Source organism: Acinonyx jubatus, chromosome E4 (genome assembly GCF_027475565.1).
Source record: "Acinonyx jubatus isolate Ajub_Pintada_27869175 chromosome E4, VMU_Ajub_asm_v1.0, whole genome shotgun sequence".
NCBI classification, from domain to species: domain Eukaryota; kingdom Metazoa; phylum Chordata; class Mammalia; order Carnivora; family Felidae; genus Acinonyx; species Acinonyx jubatus.
The window spans coordinates 37,757,273-37,779,325 of record NC_069395.1 but is presented as its reverse complement, the minus strand read 5'-3'; the positions used below and the strand labels follow the sequence as shown (position 1 = coordinate 37,779,325).

Below are 22,053 nucleotides of genomic sequence, written 5' to 3'. Positions count from 1 at the left end.
AAGTGATTCTGGTGCTCTCTCAAGTTGGAGACCCAGTGGCCCATGGGAAACAATGGGGGGAGGAGAAGTGGGGGTGGGGGGGAAGGCTGCATGGCAGTCCTCCTTCCCAGGCCCTCTCTGAGGACGAGCTGGGTTCCTGCCTGACATTCTTGTCTCCATTTCTATTGTCTATTTGAGCTGGTTTCAGCAGATTGCTAAGCTAGAGAGTTCTAATAAAGCAGGGGTCCTTCAAAGAAAGCCTGTAAGAGAAGTGAAGCTTTGGGGTGCTCTCTGCTTCAGCAACTCCCCCTTTGGGTATCCTCAGAGTTCAGAAAGCCTGGTGGTGACTACTGTCACCCTCATTCTTCCTTTTTGGGCAGACAGACAGACCATGCCAACATGGTTTGTCACACTGTGTCCCTCAGAATTCAGCCCAAGGAAGAAGTCAGATATATGCACAAATATTTAGGTACAAAGATGTTCATCTCTGTATTGCTTATATGGGACAACAGGGGGCTGGGGAGGTAACAACCCAAATAAATTAGAGCACAGCCATGTAATGGAATACTCTGCAGCCACTGAAAATAGCATTTTCATTGGTCAAGAGGGATATCAATATAACGTTACGTGATAAAAGTTCAATACAGATTAGTATGTACAGAATAAATCCACATATATGCATAGACAAAAATCTAGAAGTAAACACAAAATGTTAACAGTGGTTACCATTTCTGGGTAATGGTATCACAGAATGTTTTTATTTTTTTCTTTATACTTTTTAAAACAACGTTTATTTATTTTGAGAGAGAGAGAGAGAGAGAGAGAGAGAGAGAGAACATGCACATGTGTGCAAGTGGGGAAGGGAGAGAGAGAGAAAGAAAGAAAGGGAGAGAATCCCAAGCAGGCTCCTTGCTCACATGGAGCCCACCTCGGTGCCTGATCCCACCACCATGAGATCATGACCTGAGCTGAAGTCAAGAGTTGGACGCCCAACTGACTGAGCCACCCAGGTGCCCCTCTTTATACTTTTTAGTGCTTTCCAATTTTCCACAATGACTGTGTGTTACTTTTATGAATAGAAGAAATACAATAACATTGAGTAAACTGGGGTTTTACCTTTTTACCCCTCCAAGTCTCAGTTTCTTGTGCCTCTAGAGCACCCCTCTAGGACCCTCCATCCAATGAGGAAAGAGTGATTATTGGCAGCTCATCCCTCCAAAATATGTTCCCTTGTAGTCTCCACTTTCACCATATTGTTTATCAAGATCGGATGGATCTGATGGCTGTTTCAACCCTTTGCCATCTTCCAAACACCTTACTTTGAGGACAGCAGTGATTAGCTGAGTTGTCATTACTGGAACAGCCTCAGAGGTAACCATGCCAAGCCCAGACTGCAGACAAGTCTGGCAAGAAACGCAAGAAGCAAAGCCAGAGTGGGCCATCAACGCACAGGGGAGACGGGAGCGGGGTCCAGTTGTGCCACTGGGACTAGTTGGAGCTGGCCATAAGCTCTGCCTGGTGCCCCGAGGACAGAGCAAGCTCTGGGTTGCTTCAAAGTCAGTGGGCCCAGCTGTGGGCAAATTCAGGCAGCCAGAAAATAACATAGCAATCCAGCACAGTGCCTGGCAAATAGGGGAAACTCAGTAAATATTTGTTGAGTGGAGTAATAAATGAAGCTTCCTCACAGGCTCTGGCAACCAAGACCTTCCATGAGAGGATGCCATCAGGGCCAGGGGTCTGGGCAAAGAGAAGCTTGCACACAGGGGGACTGGGGAGAGAGAGCTTAGCTGTGCATCAAGAAATGGGTGAGGAACAGTGATAAAAGCAGAGGCCTTCAAGTCCAACCCAGCTTTGAATCCCGCCTCTCCCACTCAACAGCCTGGCAATCTAGGGCAGTTTACCTAACTTCCCCAGGCTTATTTCCTCCTGGGCTACCTGGGGATAACTCTCTCCACCTTGTGGGGTTTTCTGCTGCTTCCATGAAATAATGCAGGGCTTGCGAAGGACAGTTACAGATCTGCTCCAGTGGCTCAGCGGCAGCCTGAGAGCAGATGAAAGCAGGAGCCGTACTGTGGTCTGGGCCAACACCCTACCCAAGCAAGATCAGACATGCCGCCACTCGCCTAGAAACCTAGGCAGGTCTCTGGCATCGGGCATCAGCCCTTGTTGGCAACTGGGACCTCCACCCCTGCACTGTCTGGGTCAGGGGCTGGCCAGGCCGGCCTGGGGGTGGATTGAACAACTGAGCTGGGGAAGCAGAGAGGCTGGGAAGTGAGGAGGGGGCTGGCTTCAGAGACCAGAAGAGTAGGAAGCAAAGGTAAGGTGAGGGCTTGGGTACCCAACAGGATCCTCAGACAGAGGATACATAAGTTTGGCTTTCTCTTCCTCAAGGGTGGGTTTAGAATCTCATTTACCTGAGGTGACCTGTCTCCACGAGGAGTTCTTACAGCTCTGGTGGGTTGTGCCCCAAGGTCACCCAGAACTGCCATGCACACACTTTTCAAAATGGCTCCCTAAAGCCATAGCAATAACCAGAGGCCTCCAAAGCCAAGTCATCTTCAGAGATAAGAGGCGCTTACCCTACACACACATTCCTTTTTCTCACACCACTGGTTCTTCTTTTTGGAGCTTTCCTGCTGCCAAGTCCTGCCCTCATACTTTGGGGTTTATCCTCACTTGGAAAATACATCATGTTCATTGTTGCCTGGCTAATCCACCAGCCTTGTCATTCCCCCCTGCATCTTGGGCCAGATTTGCCAACACGCTTCCCACTCTGTCAGGGCTGCCTTCTGACATATCCCCCCTTGTCTTAGGTCAGGCTGTGCCAGACCATGAGCTTACTTGGCGTGAGGGCCCTACATCATTCGTCTTCCCGCCCTTTGCGGATCTGAGCACAATGTCTACATAGCAGGTGCCCAGCACTGGCTGGGTGTAATAAAGGGGGTTGTAGCGGACACTATGGATTGCCCACCCAGAGGGTTCTATGACTTCTTCTCCTGGCCTTCTCTTTTGGGGGGAGATTGGAAACTTAATACAGTTGAACCTTGAACAATATAGGTTTGAACTGCATGAGTCCACCGGTGCACGGATTTTTACAATACGGTACCGTAAGAGTTTTTTCTCTTACGATTTTCTTCGTAACATTTTCTTTTCTCTAGCTTGCTTTATTAATAGAGTATGTAATAATATAACCTATACGATGCATATTGACTGGGGTGCCTGGGTGGCTCAGTCGGTTAAGGGTCTGACTCTTGGTTTCGGCTCAGCTCGTGATCTCTCGGTTTCATGAGTTCAAGCCCCATATCGGACTCTGCACTGCCAGATTCTCTCTCTCCCTGTCTCTCTGCCCCTCCTGTACTCACACTATCTCTGTCTATGTCAAGATAAATAAATAAACTTTAAAAAATGCATATTGATTTACTGTTTATGTTAATGATAAGCCTTCTCGTCAACAGTAGAGGTGAGGTTTTTAGGGTATCACAGTTATACGTGGATTTTCCACTGCATAGGGACTTTGTGCCCCTGATCCCCACATTGTTCAAAGGTCAACTGTACTCAGTTTTCCCAGCTACTCTCACACATGGAAGTGGCCTTGTGAAACAGTGCTTGCCGATGAAGTATAAGTGCAAGTCTTCGAGGAAAGCTTTCTTTCCAGAATAAGGCAGACCTCTCTAAGAGGAGCCTTTGACCATTTTGCCAATTCCCTTTCCTTCTTACCTGGAATGCAGACATGATGACTGGAACTGCAATAGCCATCTTGCAACCATGAGGCAATAAGCAACAGTCAGAAGGGCCAAGTTAAAAAAAAAAAAAACAAAACAAGAAAGAAAGAATGTAACTTGGTTCTTCTTTTTAAATTTTTTTAAGGTTTATTTTTGAGAGAGAGAGAGAGACAGTGCGAGTAAGGGAAGGGCAGAGAGAGAGGGAGACACAGAATCCAAAGGCGGCTCCAGGCTCTGAGCTGTCGGCACAGAGCCTGATGCGGGGCTCGAACCCGCGAACCATGAGATCATGACCTGAGCTGAAGTCGGACGCTTAACTGGCTGAGCCACCCATGTGCCCCTATAACTTGGTTCTGGATGGCATCATTGATGACCATTATTGCTAGGTTGGCCAACCTCCTGGTTTGCTCAGGACTGAGGGATTTTCTGAGTTATAGGATTTTGATATAAAACAGGAACAGTCATGGGCAAACCTGAACCCTCACCTAGGGTTGGTCACCCCATCCTAGCCCTACACTGCTTATTTCCAGAAACAACTTACTATGCAATAAAAAATAATCAGGCAAAATTTTCATTTCTAAGATTCGATGAACAGACATGGATAGAGTTGCAGGTCATTGGTTCTAGCTGCCTTCACAGAAGTTATCCTAGTTGAGTCTCATAATGATTCTTCATGGTAGGTTTTGTTATACCCATTCTACAGGTCAACAAACTGAGGCACCAAGAGGGTTAGCCCAACTGGAATATAAGTCCTGTACATTAATGCCGTGCCATTCTCCCCTAAAGCTATTGTGGCTCATTTTGTCTTAACTCAGCATGTGATTATTTAATGTTATTCTCGGAATGGGCATTATGCTTTTCAAATGAATAAAGCCACTGTGAGATGCAGCCCTTACCTTTCTTTATATGACTTCTTTCTGGACAAGTCGAAAAATCCTGACTTGTTTCTCCTGACCTGACTTGTTTCTCCATCACTACTGTTAATAAACAGACAAAATTGGTTTGCATAGATGTAATTTTTAAAATTACTGTTGAATGAGTCAAAAGATGCAAAAGGGAAGTGTAGCAAAAAGTCTCCTTTGTACCCCTGCTGCTTTATAGATGAACATTAGGAAAGCTTCCGTCGGTTTTGAACTGGTGATTCTGAATGTAATAATGAATGATAGCCCCTTAAACTTGTATTCAGCTTCTGAGATTACAAAATGCCCTCAAAGACACAGTCTCATTTTCTCCTCTGAGCTTCCTCCAGATGTTTTCTTCAGACTTTCATGTCCTGGATCTCCCCCTCATCTGCTGAGCCCAAGACTGCTCTCTGGGTCCCTTGTACCTTTTGCAGGCTATGTGCCTGTGACGGAGACTTCGCCCTGGCTGGTGCAGAGCCTCCCAGGGCCTTGTGGGTGTAACTGTCGGCTCTCTTTGTGTCCTTTGTGTCACTCACTGTGGGGAGAACAGGCCGTCCTGGAAGGTCTGTTGGTTGGGCTGCTGGCCTGTGCTTGCTGTATAACTGAATATTTATTCACAGTTTGTTCCTCATTAAAAATAATGTTTAGGAAGCATCTGTAATAACATAGGAAAGTATATGTTAATTGAGAAAGCATAATATATCAATATCTCCGTATAGCTACGTCTCTCTATAGCGTACAATTTAGACTCAGAGCAAAGCCTTTGTATAGACAAATTATGGAAATAACGCATTCTTTCATCCCTCACAGCCCAACTGTACCTTTCCTCCAGAGTCCCTCATCTCAGCTGGGATCCACCTGGCTCCCTGAGCCACATTCCTTAGCATTCTCATCCTGTACCTGCGTCACCAGCACCCCTTGCCCCCTGCCAGGCCAGGCTGTCGCTTGTCCAGCTCACAAACCCGTCTGCTATTCTCCATCCCCACAGCCAACCCCCAGTACAGCCTCCTCAGCTCACAGTCAGGTCGCTGTAGCATCCTGAAATCCAGTCTTCTGGGTCCTAAGTCTTGCTCTGCCTTGGTGCACTCTCTCCATTTCAGTCAGGGTCCTCTGTTTTTAAAACAAAAACTAGGTGGCGCCTGGGTGGCTCAGTTGGTTGAGCGGCTGACTTTGGCTCAGGTCACGATCTTGCAGTTCATGGGTTCAAGCTCCACATCAGGCTCTGTGCTGACAGCTCAGAGACTGGAGCCTGGAGCCTGCTTTGGATTCTGGTTCTCTCTCTCTCTCTCTCTCTCTCTCTGCCCCTCCCCTGCTGTAGGCGTGCACGCGCTCTCTCTTCTCTCTCTGTCTTTTAAAAAAAAAAAAAAAAGAAAGAAAAACTAATAATCCCATAACACGCCCTGCTTGAAGGTCTAATTGCGCCCCATTGTCCTCAGGAATGAGTTGGATTCCCTTCCTGGTCTGGCTCCTGCTCACTTCTCCAGCCCCTCTCTTGCCTTTCCAGGCTCTGCCTGTCACCTGCTGGCTGTTGCTAAATTCTGACCTCGGCCCTCAGTCTCCCTTCCCTCCGGCCACTGCCTGGGGGCTCTGCCTGCTTTGACCCTTCCCTGGATTTAAGCCTACTAATCCTTCAGGTCTTAGCCTCGTGGACTTGAAGGAAATAAGGTCAAAACAAAAACATCAACCAGGTTATCTGAATAGTGATAGTGGATTTTCATCATGATGTATATATAAAACTCAGTCAATCTAGCAACCATTCATTCAGTGAAGAATCATTAATTCAGACTTATTAGACATCATACATGCAATGGCCCAGGGTCCCACTGGTTCTGGGTGTCAGCCCGTATGGTCCCGTAGCAGGATTCTTCTTGCAGATTCACTCATTCGATCTGCATTTCCATCTTTCATTTGTATTTGTTCAATAAATGGCCATGCAAAAATTAATCAGAGAAGGGAATCCTTGTTCTCAAGCATCACAGACTTACAAACACATTATCATGCCACATGGTCAGGGCCATGAAAAGGAAGGCAAAGCATTGCAAGGGGGTTGGAGGTGGTCTCATAACAGAAGGGAGGTTGAACTGACCAGTGTTAACAGGTAGATGGGGCATAAGAGACAGGAACAAGAAAGAAGGGAGAAAGGGTCTTTTCAGAAGAGGAAATGGCAGGTACAAAGGCTCAGAGATTGAAACCTGGCTCTCCCGTGACTCAGGTGACGTGTGCACAGTGGCCAGAGTTCTAGGAGCCATGCATCCCCCACACCCCATCTGCTGTTGGTACTTTATCCTCAACCAGAATGGAAAACCTTCCTCCTCTTCCCCTTCCAAGTCCTACCTATTCTTGAGACCCACTCAAGCCCTACTTCCCTCATGAAGCCTTCTCAGACTACGTATCAGACAGATGCACACTTAATTCCATTCTGGTTTGTACCTTGCCATTCAAAATTTCATAACAAATCTCACCTTCCTACCAAATTGTAAACTCCTCAAAGACAGATTGTGATACACATTTATCCTCAGTTTTGTGGGCATCCAGGCAAGAAACCTGGTGCTGCTCTGTGAATACTTGTTGAAGTAACACTAGCCGGGCTGAAATCTCTAAAGGCAGAATCCCAGGCAGCGCCCATGCACCAAACCTCAAGCAATGACTGATGAGTTTCTTAATCCATGGCCTTCTGTCCCCATATAACACCTGCTAAGAAACCGGATCGTGGGTCTGTGACGGGTGTTGATTAGGTATCATTAGCCTGATTTTATGATTCTTGGAGAAGAGGTAAGTAATAATATTACAAGGAATTTAAAGGGATCCCCATTAGAAGTGCCTAGCTCTAATCAACCTTTGAATTTACTGTTAATGAACTTCTCACCCATGGAAAGTAAAAAAAAATGTTGCCATCTGTGTAAAGCCCTGAACTTGTGGGCAGAAGAACCAGGTCTTTGGTCCATCTGTACCATGTATCAGCCCTGTGACTTTGGACAAGTAATCTATGCCCCTTTAAGCCTCGGTGTCCTCAGTCTTTAAAATGGGAATTATAATACCTCCAAGGGTTATAACTCCACTCACAGGGCTATTGTAAGGATTATGTGTAACAATGTGAGCATGGTTAGTAATATGTGAAATGTCATTTAAAAACCAGACAGCACAGTAATTTTTATTATAAACTAAAGTTCTCTTCTGTCTGTTTTATTCCCAGTGTTCCAAAACCCAGACACGAGCTCTCCACAGGGGAGTAGATGCACTGGAGTTATTTTAAGGAGAAAGAGTGTCCATCATCTCGTGCCTGGGAGACCTACTGTTGCCATCTTCTCAGCGACTGTAGCTGTTGGAATAGTCGTGTCTGCAGTCCTCAGGGCAGTGTGGTGCACATGAGGTAAGGTGCCCTGGCATGCTCGGTACCCCAGTGCAATAGCACCTGCTCAGAAAGTTGCCCAGGCTCAGCTTTTCCCAGGGAGAATTCTGTGTTCCAGACTGTCCCCTTCAGAAAGAGTGTTCTGCTTAGATTTGTCAGGGAAGGTGGTTAAGCAATGCAAACAACAAAAGTGGGCCCCAAATGAAAGATCCTAAAAAAGAAGGAGAAGAGGACAGTCCGGAAGGAAAGACAGTTGTGTCTATACGGCGGGCACCAAACTAACCTGCTATCAGAAGCCTGGACTCAAAGCCTGTCTCTGACACAAACTGGCTGTGTGGCTTTAGGAAATTCACCCACCCTCTCTGATCCTTTAAAATTATGCTTTGTAAAATAAGCATAACAATGCCAATCTTCTGATGTTAAAGATTAAATTTGTATGAACTTTACAAAATGGAAAATGCCATGTGATTATGAGCTGATTATAAATTTATCTGCCTAAAGTAATCATTCAGAATAACCCAAATGAACTGTGTGCCTACGGGCCTCCACCACATTGTCCATCAAGGAGCCTTAAATGCAATTCTGAGAACCACCCCGAGTTCTGAAAAGGCATCTCCCCTGCAGATGACAGGTGTGCCATGAAAAAGCCAGTTGGTTTCCACAGGTAACTAAAGGTCACCCTCAAGGGGTTGGCTGTTGTCTCCTAGGCACATTCCCCTCCCTGGGGCAGGTGGGGAACATGGCTGCATCCCTCCATGCCTTCCTGAACTCCAGGCCTTATGATTCCCTAGGCCTTTCCTTTGGCCCCATGGTTTTAATTTTCCCAATCAACCTGTTAGGTTAGCAGAGCAGATAAATCCTCTCCGTGCATCCACACCTCTTATGGATGGACTTGCCTGGGGCCACAGAGCTCAAAATGAGCACCAGGTCTCTGGCCACTGCAGCCTGAAACCCCAGTTTGGAGGGCTCGCCGGGATTTGAGCCCAGGTTTCTAAAATCTTTGCCCACAGACAAGGACATGAGCCCGAGCTTAACCAAAGCCCCCTGGGCCACAGCCTTGGAGGTAAACAGCCCCCCATGGACACGGAATTCCCCGGCAACCCTGGCTGGACTTGAACATCTACTTCCACCCATGACTTTTTATTTTCTTGCATTCGTTTCCAAGGGGACCAGTAGGCACTTGCTCTCCCCACTTTGGTCCTCGCTCCCTGTGTGTAATTAGGGTGCACCCTGTTGGCCCCGCACTGTGATGAATGGGCTTCTTCAGGAAAGGTGGCAGTGACTGGAGCCCTGCCAGCCCCGAGGCCACTCCTGTGCTGCACGGTGCGCTCAGATGCGATTAGCCCTGTGTCACAATGCTTGGCAACCGATCCAGGAGGCAGTGAGGCCTTTGTTCATGCCATTGTCCTGTCAACTGGCTATAACTTCATTCAGCTGCCAGCTTGCTTGGGCTTTTGCATCATCCTGGCCTGCTCTGTCCTCCCTCAGCTAATGGTTAGTCCATAATTCCAGATTTTTCGGGGAATATCTAGGGTGTGCGTGTGAAGCCCCCGCGTCTTCCCCCAAAGCAGTTTTGGAATTAAAATCATAAACAATGAGAAGATTCTTCATGGTTTAGGAGGTAGACTCCCTGGGACTTCCCCCGTTTCCTGCTGCTGCAGAAGGGGAGGAATCACATGTGGTAGACGGGTGTCAGCACTCAGGCACTTTGAGCTGTATAGCTGGGGGCGGGGGCGGGGGGGGGGGCGGAGGGTGCATTCAGACATTCATTGCTTCTGCACATTTTAATTGAGCACATACTATGTGCCAGGCACTGTTCTAGATCCTGGGAATAAAGCAATGAACAATAAAGACAAAACACCCTGCTTTATGCGGCCAACATTCTGAGGTGGGGAAGGGAGTGGGGAGAAGAGACAGGCAAATAAACTGAAAAACAGGCTAAAAGGAGCTAGGGAGAAAAATAAAACAGGGAAGGAAAACCCGGCCATAGGGCATGCTCATTCGAGTGCCCCCCTTGTGCCCAGCACAGAACACATCCCTGACTCTGATCTGGCCAGCTCCTCAGGGCTGCATCTGATTCCCACACCCCCAGCAGCTGTCAGAGCAGCTGGGATGGAAGGACCCCCTAGAATCACCCACCAACCCTGCCACCAGGGGTACCCCCCATGAGCCAGGCTCCACCCACAGCCACCCTCTCCACCCAACCCTAAAACACCCTCTTCTCCCAGGTGTTCTCCTCCTCCCTCCCCAAAATACTGGCTATGCAGACATTCAGACCCATACAGTGCAGTGGGCAGACCAGCCAGCCAACAGACCACGACAGTGCAGAGAGGATGACCCGGCGGGGCCTGTTTACAGGCTGTGGAAACCCTGGGTGGGGGTGGGGCAGAGGTTTTTGTAGGGGCTGTCCCATGCACTGTAGGATGATGAGCGGCACCCCAGGCCTCCACCCACAAGATGCCAGTCGCGCCCCCACCTTGAATTAAGACAGCTGAAACCATCGGCACACATTGCCATGTGTCCCCTTTTACAAAGGGCCCTTCAGTTGAGAGCCACTGGTTTAACTCAACATCATGCAACGTATTTGACAAAGAAGCACCTTTTATTTGGGTTGGAGGGATGTCTATCAATACTGCACGTACCCTGTGCTATTCCAAACACTCTGAGTAGTGCTGCTTCTGGATAAAGCCACATTCCCACAGGATTCAGGGCCTTGGGATCTGGGCCCTGGCTGGCACTCTGGCCATGGGTCCGACCATTATCAGTCTCTACTTTTTGCTTCAGTAAAGCCCAACCGTTTGTCATTGCCTGTATACACTCTGCATTTTATGTCCTGGGCCTTTGCCCAGCTGCTTCTGCTGCCCATGATACCCTTCCCCCCTTTGCCTCACCTGGTTCACTGATTCATCCTTCAAGATTCCATTTGGGCATCATCTCCTGCAGGAAGCCATTCCTGAAGCCAGGACAGGGCGGAGTGGCCACTTCTCCCCTGAGCTCCCATAGCACCTGGGCTTGGTCCTTCCTACCTCTGAGGTCGGAGACAGACCCCACAGCCCTATAGCCCCCCCTCCCACTCCCCATCCCATAGTATGGGTGGTTGGGGTCCCACAGCACAGGTAGTATGGATCCCTTTCTCCCACCTGACCTGCAAAGCAGAGACTCTGTCCTCTCATCTCCAGAACCTGACAAGCTATCTGGCACAGAGTAGGGGCTCAGTAAAGGTCAAAGTGAACTGACAAGTAAATAGAACACCAAGATGAGTGTGGTAAAGGGAGTGAGGACCAGAGAACACAGGCTGGAGGAGGGAAAGAACCAAGGGGAATATTCTTTCTACAACCCAGGAAGGGGTGGTAAGGCTTCTTGCCTCTCATTTCTTTCCCCTCTGGGCTAAAGACTTCAATTGCCTTAACCTTTAATCTCACATCCGCCTCATTTTCCAACCCTCTGATGGATCATCTTTGTCATTCACATCCGTCCATGCCTTCTTCACATTTTCCAGAGGCTGCTTTTGAGTTTAATGTGATATGTTCAGAGCAGCAGGAGCCCAGAGCCTGGTTCCCTGGAGCGGGGAGAGTGGCTTCCACTTAATTAGCTTGAGACTCCATAATTCCCTGAGCCTCACCGGCTCCCTGGCCTGGTGGCTGTTAGAGGAGCAAATTATTTTCACAGAGAAGAGAGTGGAGAGAATTGAATTAGTGATTATGCTAATTGTTTCCTTTTCTGTGTCAGGGACTGCTCCACAGGGAAGCCCACTTCTGGGGCTGGAGGGCAGGCAGGGAGGAGGTGAGGAATTTGGAGAAGCCCTGGGCTCTGAGCTGCGGATGTGGAAAGTCCTCGCTTGAGGAGATGCATGAGGGATGTGGCTTCTCCGCAGACTTAGGGTCTTCTGCTATGATGAGGGTGGGTGGGGAAAGGACTACTCAAGTTCTGGGCTCTCTCATTCACAGCATGTCCTGTGGGGTAGACACATCTCCATTGTATAGATGGTGAGGTGTGAGGGAACAAGCCACAGACAGAGAGACAGGCCCAAGGTCACCTGCCTAGCCCGGCGGGGGGGACACAGTGAGCAGGGATCCAACTTGATCTAGTAACTGCCAGTCCAGATGATTTCCCTTGCCTCCCAGCCCCTACCCGTGGAGGGCTCTGCGTGTCAGTGACGGCAGGGGAGGCAGTGCTGAGGGCAGACGCCCTGGAGCAGCCCTGATACCGTGCGACACAGGCCCAGGACACAGTTGGCCAGCCTGTTGCTCTGTGTGGTTGGCGGCCAGCCCTCAACCCACTTGAACCATTGCCATTGGAGTCTGTGGTTCCTTCCGTCCAGCCTGCCTGTGCCGCCCCGCCTCAGCTCTCCACACCACAGCTGTCTGGGGAGCCATCTGGATCCCTCACCCTTCAACAACCCAGCAAATTCCTGCCACACTGGTTCTGTTTATCACTGGGGCTGGCAGTGATTTTTGTCAGCCAGCCATTCATCCGTCAGCCAGTCAACAAATGCCTGCTGAGGGCTAGGCACGGTGCTGGGCGATGGAGGTGCAGAGCAGGGCGAGGCAGAGCCCCCGCTCTCAGAGAGAGGGCCCCCCCCCCTCGGGGAGGTGGAGTGGGACAAGGTTCGTCAGGGGAGAGGCAGAGGACCCTGTGGGCCCCTGGGGCCTGCCTTTCTGTTTAATGCAGTCTGTCTCCATTGCAGACTCGCAGAAGTAGCTTTGAGGTGTGGAGAATGCTGCCCGGGCTGAAGCCCCGTCTGTCCCCCGCCCATGTATGGAAGCAGCGGAGATGCCCCTCACTGATCCCCCTTCTCCCCCCAGCACACAGAAACTCGAGGATGCTTAGTGAGAGGCCTGAAGGGACTCAGGACCTGGCCCTTCTGCCCATGGTCGTGGGTGGTGGTCCTTCACCCTGGATGTGGTTTCCAAAACTGAGTGCCGTGGCCCAACTTTATGCCACCCTGATGGGAGGCAGCAGGTGGAGAGATTAACAGCACAGGTGGACACCCAGGTGCAGGTTGGGGCAAGTGACCTGACCACTCTGTGCCTCATTTTCCCCTCTACGGTAGGAGCTGCACTAGGCCCGCTTCACTGGAGTGTATGTGAATTAACGGACATGTACAGCTGACAGCATGGAGGGCACATAGCAAGGGCTCAGTAAATGACAGGCCTGTTGCCTCATTGCACCCTCCGAAGGACGTCCTCTTTCTGCCTTCTTGTTCACACCTCCTTGGCAACTGTCCAGAGTCCAGAGAGTAAACTGCCTGGGAAGAATGCAGGAACAAAAATACTCGGCTGTGTTGGGAACTTCCCATGTGCAGCTGGTCCTTGATCCCAGGCTTCCCCTGGGAGCTGCTCTGTTGGAAGAGTGAACTCAAATCCTGGCTCTGTCACGCCCCTAGTGGTGGTCTCGGGGAAGTCACCCAAACTCACCCGGCCTCAGTTTCTACCCCTGTCAATGTGGATAATACCACCTCCCTCAAATCCTAGTAGAGTATTAAGTAATATAATATAGGAGTGGCCACCTGTCTTCACTCACGATAGAGCAGGAGAGGGTGGAGTGCCGAAGGAGGGGACAACCTGAAGCCCAGTGGGGTGGTCATGAGCCAGAGGGAGGCACGTGACCCTTGACAGGAGTCCGTAATGCCAACAGCTGCACTTGAGAACACTCGCTGCATGCTGGTGCCATGCTGAAAGTTCTCTACCTTACGTACTTCACTGCGTCTTTACAGAAGCCTCACGAATTATGTCTCGTGCCCATATCGCAGATGAGCAAAGGGGAGGCTGGGCAGATTGAGGAACCCGTCGAAGGTGGCCTGGCTCAGATAGAAGTGTCAGAGCCAGGGTTCAAACCCGAGCTCTCGACCATCACGGCCCCTTCCCAGTGCTGCCTGCTGGGGGTGAGGAGCAGAGTCTGTCCCACGGGGCCTGAGGGGCTGAGTCACTACGTCCCTCACCTGTAAAATGGACATAATCATTCCAGCTGTGCAGGGAATGTGCGACATGGGCTTGGTGGTCCTCGCCCCTCTCCAGCCCTCGGCGGGAAACACTTTATAAACAGAATATGACTTACCCGCCCTGCTGCCTGGAGCCGGATCTCTTGCCATGCCAAATTGTTGGAATGGTTCAGTGACAAGTGTGTTATTAGGAAGAAATTTATGTGCCTTCTTCAGAGTGAGTCACCAAATCCCTGTGGTGAGAGGCATGGGGAAGGGGCCCTCTGAAGAGACCAGCTAACTGGGGGACCCTGGCCCCAGCTGTCCCGGGCCTGGCTACCTCCCCAGGCCCTCACTAGAGGGTCAGCACTGACCGGTGATGGGGGGGGGGGCAGTAAAGGGAGGGGTGGAGGGACAGCCCTCCATTTAGGGAAAGGTGGTGCCTGTGCTGGGTTTACAGACACCTCACAGGGGGTGTGACAGGCTCCAGAAATCTCTGCTTGCTACCGAATTTCCCAGGATGTTTTTGAGTCAGGCTCCAGGCCGCTCTCTGACCCCTCTCCAAGGGTGTTGCACAACCCTCCCCAGGAATAGGTCCGCGGCAAATATGTCAAGAGTTTGGGTGAACCCTCTTCTCTCTGAGACCTTTGAATCCCAGAGGAGGAAGATGGTCTAGAATTAAACTTCAGAGAGAGGAAGAATTAGCTGAGGCATTGCAGTTCTGCTGGGATTTTTTTTTTCCCCTTAAAAACTATACAACACCATGTGCAGAGAAGCTCTAGCCTTAGAAGTTGACTCTAGTGGGCAGCAACATGGAACAAGAAAGCATCTGTCAGGGAATAGCAGGTGACCTCCTTGAGCAGAAGTCACTGCAAGTGGCTAGACAAGGCTGCCCCTTCTCTGCCTGCTCCTGGGTGTGGTGTGAGGGGTTTTCTTGATGCACTGGAACCCAGAGGGTGGCCTGGAGCATTCACATGGGCCTCAGGACACGTGGACCACCTGCCAACACTGGCAATGTCCGTAACGCAGATGAGGTGCAAACCAGCTCACTTCACTGGTGGCTGCTTATCAGAGCCCGGCTATGCTTGGTGCCTCTGCCTAAGAAAGCAGAGACACACACGAAACACTAATGAACATGTGCGATGTGTCAGGCATTCTTCTCGATCCGTTATCTGTTTGAATTTTTTAGACCCTCACGACAGCCCTGTAAGATTATTTCTGTAAGGAGCTCAGACTTAGATTAGTCTTATTCCTCAGTTTCCATTTTCAGTGGTTAAGTTAATTGGAGATGTGATGTTTTCCCGGAAAAATCGCTTACTATTGAACACTTGCTTTGTGTCACACATTGTGCTAAGTATGGATTTTACACGTCTTCATTTATTATACACAAAACCGCATTTTATAGATAAAGAAATGAAGGCCTTTAGCCTTTTGGAACATTGCCCTGAGATCACCCCTCAAGGAAGCTAGTCTAGCCTATTAGAAGGTAAGGGACCAGTGGAGGAGAACTTAGGCACCCCAGCCGAAAGCCAGCACCAACCACCAGACGTAGGAACAAGGCCAACTTGTGTTTTCCAACCCAACCAACTCGTTAAATGCAGTTTCTCAAGTGAGCCCAGGTGAAACCAGCAGATGAACCACCCAATCAATGCACAGAATCATGAAAAACAGTATAACTATTGTCATTAAGAAAATTTTTTTAATGTTTATTTTTTTGAGAGACAGAGAGGGAGAGAGAGAGGGACAGAGTGTGAGCAGGGGAGGGGCAGAGAGAGAAGGAGACACAGAACTCCAAAGCAGGCTCCAGGCTCTGAGCTGTCAGCGCAGAGTCCTATGCGGGGCTGGAACTCAGGAACCATGAGATCATGACCTGAGCCAAAGTCAGACACTTAACTGACTGAGCCACCCGGGCGCCCCAGCTGTTATCATTTTTTTTATGTGCGTTTCTTTATTTTGAGAGAAAAAGAGTGGAAGAGGGAGGATCCCAAGCAGGCTCCATGCCGTCAGCACAGAGTCTGATGTAGGGCTCGAACTCATGAACTGTGAGATCATGACTCGAGCTGAAATCAAGAGTCGGACGCTTAACCAACTGAGCCACACAGGTGCCCCAAAACTATTGTCACTTGAATAGTTTTGGGGATGATTTGTTATTTAACAATGGATAACTGATACAGCCTCCTAGATCCCACTTCACTTACCCTTTCCCCCCAAACGACCACTAACAGCGGCCTTACAAAGGCATTGAGCCAGAATGAGAAGACTGCCCGGGAGGGAAGACCTGCAAACATTTGCTAGATGGGCAGGTGGGTAGTGGAGTGGTCTCTGATGGAGTAGAGCTGAGAAAGTGACAATCCACACGGAGGCAGGAGAGGCACAGGATGACACGTGGGCCAAGGAGCCCCAGAGAACCTCCGAAGTCTGGGTGTTTTTAAAGGCACTGGGTACCACAGAAGACAGGGGCAAGGCGCAGCGCTAGGACGCAGGAAGCCACGGCTGACTCTCTTTTTTCCCCAGGAGAGACCAGAAGTTGTTATCCGGAGAAGCTGAACTGAAGGTGCTCTGGACTCCAGGACACTGGTCCCCGCGGAAAGTGACAGGGAGGTAGGAGCTTGGAAACCGGGAGATTAATTAAAAACTATAAATAAATGATGGGCCGTCAGATTCCCTGCCTGCTCCCAGAACCCCAGCAGCTAGGTGTCACCTCCCTTCCATGCAGGCAGCTGGAATATTCTTCTCTGGGTAGATTGAGTTTCTTCCTCACCCCCTACCCCCTACTCCTAGGAAAAGACCTTCATAAAATGTTGTATGAGGAGTCCCAGTAAAACAGCCTTCAAGCCATCTGGTCACCCTACTATGAAGTCAGCTGGACTGTAACCCTGTCTTTCTCTTAAATATGAAGGGTCACCAGACATTTGAAATGAAAGAGGTCAAAACGGGGGGAAAACAGGGGGTGAACTCTGAGGAAATAGCACATAGCAAGCAGAAGAACCTGACTTTTTTTTTTTGTGAAAAGAACTTATAAATTAGTCGGGGAAATATGACAGAAATAGAATTCCATGAAAAAGGAACAGAGAAGAAAGAGTTCTTGGAAATTTAAAATATGATAAGAAAGGTTAAAAACTCAGGAGAAGGTGCCCAGCATGATTCACAAAAAAACTGTCCACACCGGAGACCGTCAGTATCAAACTTTCAAACACAGAGGATAAAGTGAATGTCTGGGGAAACCCCAGAAAAAGAAAAACACTTAAGAGACAAAGGAATGGTGGTGGGGGGGTGAGAGGGGCATCAGACTTCTCTCCGGAAGCACCGGATACAAAATAATGAAAGGATGCCTTCCAAATTAGGAAGGAAAATGATTTTCAACCCAGAATCTTATGCTCAGCCAAATCAATCAAATGCGAAGGGAAAATTAAAGAATAACCTTTTCAGACATGTAGGACTCAGAAACCATTCTCATCATGAAAGAGAAATCCATGGCACACAGAAACAGGGGCTTCAGCAAAGGAAAATCAGAGGGGAGTCTCGGGGCTGAGAGGGAGGGGCCATTCTGGAGAGGAGAGGCTCCCAGGGCTTCGAGGAGAAGGGAAGGGCTGACACATTTACCTAGGTGAGTGGTGGGAAATGATCGCCGGGCCTCTGATAGATCCACTAAAGGAATTAGAGGAAATTGCTTTAAGTAGAAGAAACTAAGAAATGGGAAAGAGGTGGGGGATTACTTGTTCTCAGAAATAATACATAAGAAGCACCTGGCTGGCTTGGTTGGTCTTAATCTCAGCGTCATGAGTTCAGGCCCCACACCGGGTGTGGAGCGTACTTTAAAAAGGTAATAATAATAATAATAACAATAATAATAATAATATATAAGAAATAGAATTTAGGTGAATATTTTGAAACCTGGGGTTAAGAGCAGAAGAAAAGCTGCTGCTAAGTTGAAAGTGGTTGCCTCAGAGGAGCAGAGAAGATTGGGGCTGGTTTCTGCTGTGTCTTTTAGCCTTGTTTGATATTTATTTATTTATTTATTTATTTATTTATTTATTTAATCAATCTATTTATTTATTGGGAGGGGAGGGGCAGAGAGGGAGACAGAGACGCCCAAGCAGGCTCCACACTGAGAGCATAGAGCCCAATGTGGGGCTCGATCTCACAAACCATGAGATCATGAGCTCAGATGCTTAACTGACTGAGCCACCCAGGCAGCCCCTAGCCCTGTTTGATTTGTAACTATGGGCATAGGTCACTTGAATAAAATAAACATTATTGTTATTTATTTATTTATTTTTTCGAGAGAGAGAGTGTGTGTGAACAGGAAAGAGGGGCAGAGGGAGAGAGAGCGAGCGAGCGAGCATGGATCATGACCTGAGCTGAAATCAAGAGTCAGACGCTTAACCAACTGAGCCACCCAGGGTCCCCCAAATATTAATTTTTATATGGAAACAAGAGCATGGGTTTGAGAGTTCAATGACAGAGTTTAAATCTCTCTCTACTCTTACAGACGGCAGCACTTGGGTCAGGCCACTGGCCTTCCTCAGCCTCAGGTTCCTTATCTACCTTGCAAACCTGAAGTGAGGATTCAACATAATTTCTGTGAAGGGCTCAGCACAGAATAAATGCTCAATAAATGATAGCCATTATAGTTTTTTTAAGTTTATTTATTTTGAGAGAGAGAGAATGAGCAGGGGAGTGGCAGAGAGAGGGGGAGAGAGAGAATCCCAAACAGGCTCTACACTGGCAGCACAGAGCCCGATGTGGGGCTCGAACCCACAAACTGTGAGCTCATGACCTGAGCCAAAACCAAGAGTCAGATGCTGAACCCGCTGAGCCACCCCGGTGCCCCATGGCCATTATAGTTTTTAAGATTTCTGAGAAATTCCATGGTAGAGAGCGAAAGCAAACTCCACTCCCGAGGTTTCGGAGGAGTCTATAGAAAGCCTGGAAAAGTGTCACCCTGACGTCTGCCAGTACACTGTCCAGCTGTTATTAAGCTGCAGACCTTCTGCAGGCCCCCACCCCGTCCGCTCAGTATCTGGGTTATTAGCGATGGTGTGGTCAGCTTTCAGAGAAGGTTAGCAGGAGTTAGGGGTGTGCAGGGAGCAGCTTTTCACGTAAAGGCCCAATTCATTCCCAGGGCCTGCTGGCTGCGTGAGGGTCTTCCTTCTGACACAATTGTCTCACACAAAACATTACCTCTGTGGAAGATGGGGCATTCTGTGCAGAGCTGGGAGAAGGCAGCTTCAGGCTCATCTGGGGGTGGGGAGCACACTGGCATCAGGCAGAGAGGTCCTGCCCCTGACCTGCCTGGATCCTGGGCTAGAGCCACCAACAGGGCCCTGGTGCCCTACCCAACCATGGGGGCCTCGAAGGAGGGCCTGAGGCTGAGTATGCTGACCCCCTGGCCTCACTACGTACACAGATTTATTTCAACAAATATATTGAGTGGGGAAAAGTCTGGAGAGAGAAAGAGACCCTAAAATGTTAACCACAGTTCTCTCTGAATGATGGGATTTGAAGTGCTTTCCATTTCTTCCTGCTTATCTGTATATTTCAGGTTTTGTACGACACTCATCCATTCTCTTTGTTCTTTTAATTAATAATAATCATAAAGAACAAGGTGACGAGTCCCTGCAAGGGGAGTGAGTGCCGTATGAGAAAGTTCCATGGCCCCTAAAACAGATGACCTTCAGCCCGAGAGATTCCATAACAGCAGGGAACGTGTCAGTCCTCTGCCCACCAGGATTTCTAGAATTCAGAGAACCCGTTTTGGGAGGAACACAGGAGGGTTGGCAAGGAAGGATGATAGAAAAAAAAAAAAAAGTCGGTACTTCAGCAACACTTACTCATGCAAATGTGCTGCTCTTCACTGTCAACTCACTCCCTCCTTACGAGGACCTCATGATATCAGGTCAGTCATCGTCCCCACTGGACAGATGAGAAACTGCGGCCCGGTGAAGTTAAGCACCTGCCCAAAGTGCCAGCCGGAACATGAACCCAAGCATCCAGCTCTGGGGGCTGGGCTGGTAACCACCGCACTGTACAAGGCTGGGAGACATAGTGTGCAGTCAGAGTGTGCGGGAGATGCTGAAATTCCAGGGATGCTCATTATTTCCTGAAGAAAAGTTCCTTTTTATTTCCTGGAGGTCTGCCCAGTGAGAGAGACCAAGGTCGCAGTCATGGACTTGGGCATCCACCACTTTCAGCCTGGAACTGAGGCTCCGCTAACATCTCCTGGGACCTCAAGCACCTGGCTGGTTTAGTTGGTACCATCAGTGTCTAGGCCTGTGTCCTGCACATCACTGATTGTTGGATACTGATGATGTGGCCCCACTTTACCAATAAGGAAACTGAGACTCAGAGAAGTTAAGGAAAGCATTCAAAAATCCCACCGCAAATAAATATTGGAGCTGGGTTTGGAGATTGGATTCTGATCCCAGGAACCATGGCTCACACTCACCCTCTTGGACAGTCCTGTTTCAAGGCGTAGAATGTCACGAGACACATCTGTGGCCACCTGGGAGCCTCAGCGGCCAGTCATCCCAATGGGCAGCAGTCTAGGAGCAGGGGAGGGGGCAGCTGGGCCACAGGAGAAACAGAGTCACTGACAGGAAACAGCATGGAGTGGTGGTCAAGGGCATGGACTCGGGGCCAGATGTCCAAAATGTGGCTCTACTTAGTAACCATGTGACCCTGGGCAAGTTAATCACTCTGAGCCTCAGTTGCACTTTTGTACACTAGAGGCAATATCTCATGGAGTTGTTACGAAAATTAACTAAATTAGTACATACAGAATACTTAGTACAGCAGCTGGCCCATGACAGGGATGTGTGTGTGTGATAAACAGCACCAAACTGGGTAAATGTCCACAGGATCCATGCATGAGGACCCAGCCACTTCTGTGTTCCATGTCCAAATCCACAGCAAGGGACTACCATTAACTGAGTGTCCTGTACCCACCTTTGCTACTGTATCAAAATATACCTGAAAATTTAATGACTTAAAACAACCACCATCTTTTTGCTCACGATTCTGTAGGTTAGTGATTTAGGCTGCTATCAGTGGGGCCATTCTTCTGTTGGTCTCACTAATGGGGCTGCAGCCAGCTGGGACATCAGCTGAGGGCTGTTTGCTTGACAGCAGGCTTTCTAAACCATAGCACTATTGACATTTGGAACCGGATAATTCTTTGTTGTGGGCACTGTCCTGTGCATTGTAAGATGATGTTGAACAGCATCCTTGGTCTCTACCCACTAGATTCCAGTAGCACCCCCCACACAGACAATTAGGACAACTAAAAATACCTCCAAATGTTGGCAAATGTTCTCGGGGGCGGGGTGGGGGGGCAAAATTGCCTCTGGCCAAAGACCACTGGTCCAGAGGAACTCAGCATGAAGACTTGTCTTTGCTCCTATAGTCTTGTCTTCCAGTAGCCCAGACTTCCTGATAGAAGGAATGGTGGGGGACAGGAGGTGGCCCCAGCAGCAAGAGAGAGAGCAAGCCCCCACGCACAGATGCCGTTCAAGACTTTTCCTGCATCACATTTGCTGATGTTCCATTGACCAAAGCAGATCATGTGGTCAGGCCCAGAGCTACTGTGAGCAAGGATGACACAATGGTGTGGGAATGGAGGCCTCCAGATCTGGAGCCACCACTGTAACAATAACCACAGTAATTTGTCCGCCATGCGGATGATGAGTGTTGCCGGTGGGCACACAGCACCAGGGGAGGGGAATGTAACCTTGGGCAGGTCTCTTTCTCATTGTGACCTCATCTGCACAATGAGGGAAGGGCTTATTCTGAGTGGTCCCCAGGCTCAGGGACTCAGAGGTGCTAAGAGAGAGATGGTTGGTTTCATAGAGGCAGCGTGCATCACATCAGGGGGACACTGGACCCTGCTGTGAGAGGGCCCTTCCTTGGTCCTAACACACCCCAGACTGGCATCTGCTTGGCCCCGCTGGCCCTTCTAAATCGCCTTTCCCAGGCTAGAAAATCTTGGATTTTAAGATAGAAACAGGACAAAATACTTTACAATCCTACAACATCTCGTGGGTCTCAAAAAGCTTCTCCATGCTCTGTTAGGTAAGATAACGTGCAAACTCCCACACTGCAGAGTCTTAGCATAATAAAATCCTAGTTGACTGTCCAGAGCGGGTGATCCTGACTGGGGGGAAGGGACCCTGCCATCCAGGA

At 49.1% G+C, this 22,053-nt stretch overlaps 1 long non-coding RNA gene across 8 annotated transcripts in view; it reads left to right on the top strand.

Annotated features, from left to right (window-relative positions):
* The window catches only part of LOC128312999 (uncharacterized), a 110,690-nt gene that overhangs the window by 35,906 nt on the left and 52,731 nt on the right, over positions 1–22,053 (top strand). For all 8 annotated transcript variants that reach the window (XR_008293070.1, XR_008293067.1, XR_008293068.1 and 5 more), the window contains exons 3-4: positions 7,797–7,973; positions 16,387–16,473. This is a non-coding gene — a long non-coding RNA (uncharacterized LOC128312999). The remainder of the gene's footprint in view (positions 1–7,796; positions 7,974–16,386; positions 16,474–22,053) is intronic.